The following is a 4127-nucleotide window of genomic DNA, read 5'->3' as shown; positions in this document are numbered from 1 at the left end:
TATCAAGCGCCTTGGTCTTCGGATCCGAGGTAAGCTCCTTTGTTACCGGGTCCACCTTGTACCGGGCCTTGACATAGTTCCTGGTCTACTTGTCACGGTATTTAAAGAAGAGGGGCGGTAGGCCTTGCTCGGTACACTCCGCGTCCTCCTTGTCCCATATAGGTTCCACCACTCTGTAACCGCCGGGACCGAGTTTGTGGACCCCTAAGTTCAAGTCCCGCATATCTTTCCCCCCACTGACTTGATTCCGCAGATGCGTTCCTCTCGCACTTGATCTTGAACTCCAGGTAGTCAGCTTCACTGATCGAAGGATTTGTATCCTTGATCTTCTCATAACTATCACCTCTTAGAATCCTTCTCTTCACCGCGGCTCTCCAAGTAGCCAGGGCCGTGCTCATCTTTGTGAGGGCGGCATTGTTCACTTTATTCCCTGAGAAGCCTGTGTTTGCAAAGTCATCGGGGAACTTGTATCGTTCGTGCAGCTTCGTGAAGAGGAGGTTGTGAAAATTCTCTTAGTCACGATGCCTTAGGTTCTCGGTGTTGATCGAGACGGTGCTTCGGTGAATGCAGCCGAGTTGTCCCGCATACCCACTGACTAATTCTGGGGGCGCCGTTGGATGCCCACTGGAGGACACTTCAGTAAATTCCTCTTTGATGGTGCCGAGCACGTTTGGGCACCGGTCCTTCTGTTGTCTCTTCGGTTGGCTGCCATCTGTGCGTGCGCTGCCATCATCAGTGGTGGCATCCTCGGCGGCACCATCAGTGGTGTCATCCCCGACGCCACTAGGAGTTGTGTAGTCGGGATCGGTGTCTTCCATGGCGTCCTCATAGCGGTGAGGTTCTTCCTCCATCTCCTGGAACAGCTCCCAGAATTTCTTGCCCGAACCGCCAGCCTCATCATTGTTAGCCATGTTCGCTCTAAATAGGAAAAAAGGCTACTAGAGTTATTGGACGAGATCAGGGTAGTATCTATTCTTCAAAAAAGGTGAATAGACTTAACAAAGCAGCAAAATGAGCAGGAACACAAGGCCATCAACAGTAGGTTGCAGATGACATTAAACAACTGGTTCCATCCCAAACAGCATAGGAAATTTGACCAAACTCACAATCTTGTATCATGACATCAACTAGTTCTGGAGGGATGTGTCCAGAAAGTTGGTTGCTCTCAAGATCCAAGGTTGTGAGTTTGGTCAAATTTCCTAGGCTATTTGGGATGGGACCTGTCAGTGAATTATTTCTAAGAGATAAGGACAATAAGTTGACCAAATAACCTAATTCTTGGGGAATGTGGCCAAAAAATTGGTTATTGTCAAGGAACAAGATCTCTAAGTTGACCAAATAACCTAATTCTCGAGGAATGTCGCCAAAAAGTTGGTTATTGTCAAGGAACAATTGAGAGATGTTTGTGATATTGCCTAGGTGTTTTGGGGTGGAACCTGTTAGTGTGTTGTTGCTAAGGTCCAAGTCCACGTTCTCAAGGTAACCTAGTTCTTGAGGGATGTGTCCAGAAAGTTGTTGCTGCAAAGATACAGGGCTGTGAGTTTGGTCAAATTGCCTATGCTGTTTGGGATGGAACCTGTTAGTGTGTTGTAGCAAAAAAACAACTTCTCTAAGTTCTCAAGATAACCTAGTTCTCGAGGGATGTGTCCAGAAAGTTGGTTGCTCTCAAGATCCAAGGTTGTGAGTTTGGTCAAATTTCCTAGGCAGTTTGGGATGGAACTTAGTGTGTTGTAGAAAAGCCACAACTCCTCTAAGTTCTCAAGATAACCTAGTTGTCGAGGGATGTGTCCAGAAAGTTGGTTGATGTCAAGACACATGCTGATTAATTTTTGTTTCGGTTGAGAATCGAGCACCTTCTAGGTCAAGAAAATTGGGCATGACCTTTGCTAATTTTCTTGACCTAGGAGTGCCCCATTCTCAACCGAAACGGAAATTAATCAACATTTCGGAGAAAGGGGTATGAACAAGCAGATTTTACTCCAGAGAGTTCTTGCAGGTGCGTATAAACTGCAACACCTCAAAGTAGATAACAACACAACAACAAATGAAATTGCCAGAACTGAATGCTCTGCTTCTTCTCATGCCCTCCAAAGAACTGTGGTGATTCACAAGATATATAATTCAGACACATAGTAATCCTGGACACTAGCAGTACTAATGAAATAGAACATGGACATAGTAATCCACACTTGGCATCTGATCTAGGGTTAATCTAGAACATGGCATATGATTTTAGTACTAACGAATGACAGTTCACACTTGCATGCACAGAAGAAATTCAGTGTCACATCTACAGCAATACAGAAATGTAATCATTGCAGACCAATACCAGTGAAGGACATGCTTTTTCAGAGGGGCAATCACATCATTGACAATAGTCAAAATATTAAGCATGGGTGAGGTAAACAATTAATAATCAGGAACTCAGATCATTGACAATATTAAGCATTAACTAAAACATTTTGGTGGCTTAGTGGACATATCTAAGCACTGAAGCACGGGGTGGGGGCTGTGCACAAAGGCACATGCCATGGCCATGGTCAACAGCAGCGTATAACAGCAGTAGTAGCAAGAATAAGAAGCGGTACTACAAGAGTAGTGGCACAACGGCGAGAGAAGCAACAGGGCATCAGCGGAAGCAGTAGCATACGGGAGCGGGTAGCAGTGGTCGCGGTGGCAGCAACTAGTAGCAGAGCTAGCGGCGGCAACGGCATCAGCAGTCCAAGTAGCAACGGCGACGGCACAACATCAACAACTAAGCGGCGCGGGGCGCAGCCAAGGCACGACCAGCAGTCGCCGTACAGTACAATACATAATTACATTGGATTATACATGAAGAAACTACACGCTGTAGCTATCTAGCAGAAATTCAATACATGTCAAGATTGTAAATCTAGACATAAAAAGCAATTATTTATGTGTTGCCCACTAGAACAGGATCAAGAATCCAACAACAATTGCCCCTAGCTGCAACTAGATCGAGAAATCGTACAAAAGCACTAATTCCATCAGAGGCAAAAGTACAGACGCTAGTACACCAGTCGGATCTATCCAACCCAAGTTAACCAAGAATCAAGAAGAGACGTGGAAGGAGGGAGATAGCTTACGGGCTGACACCTGTGGACTGTGGCGGCGCTAACAGTGAGGAGTGTGATCTCGTCGACCTTGGGGTGGAAGATGACGAGCTGTGTCCAGGAGCCGAGGTTGAGGCGTCGGAGCTAGTTCGGGGGCGGGGGCGGAGCCAAGTCCGAACCCGTGCTGGATCCGCGTGTGGCTGCCCAGCTCGTACAGCGCTGGTGTATCCCTGCGGCCGGTGACCGATGTGCAGAGGTGGTTGTCCGGGACAGGGCGACGACAGCGAGGCTTTCTGGGCCCAGCTCGCTGCTGGGCCGGGGAGGGCGAGGGGAAGCGCGAGGGGGAAAGTGGGGAGGGGGGCCCGAGGAGGCAGGGCGGCGGCGGTGGAGCGGGCGTGGGCGGACGGCGGCGTGCTCCCGCAGGGGTCGTTGGGTTAGGTGTGGGGCGAGGTGGATCTGGCGAGGGAGGGAGAGAGGCCAGAGGGAGAGGGGAGCAAGTGGAGTGGGGGAGGGTTAGCAATGGCGCACCTTTTAGGGGTGCGCCATAAAAATACGTATACCAATGGCGCACCTTCTAGGGGTGCGCCATAAACACCGTGATAGCAATGGCGCACCTTCCCCTGGTGCGCCATTACTAACCTTTTTTTTATTTTTAGTTGCATGTAATAATTTTTTAGAAAATGACCATACATTTTAAAATGTTACGATATAAGTAGTTATTACTAATTTTCAAATACTTGTGTTGCAAAACATTTGTGAATTCATAAAACATTTATGAATATGAAAAAATATCATCAAATTTGAAAAAATATCCACGAATTCAAAAAGTGCCCATGAAATTTAAAATATTCTTGAGTTCAAAAAATATTTACAAATTCAATACCTTTTGTGAGTTAGAAAAATGTTTGCATTTTCAAAAAAATATTTGCAAATTTAAGAAGGAAAAGGAACACTGAAAAATAAAATACCAGAATAAACATAAATAAAAATTGGTATATCAATGGCGCACCTCCTAGGGATGCGCCATAAATACCTTGATAGCAATGGCGCACC

The sequence above is a fragment of the Triticum urartu genome, chromosome 1, assembly GCF_003073215.2.
Source record: "Triticum urartu cultivar G1812 chromosome 1, Tu2.1, whole genome shotgun sequence".
Taxonomy (NCBI): domain Eukaryota; kingdom Viridiplantae; phylum Streptophyta; class Magnoliopsida; order Poales; family Poaceae; genus Triticum; species Triticum urartu.
This window is presented reverse-complemented; position numbering follows the sequence as displayed.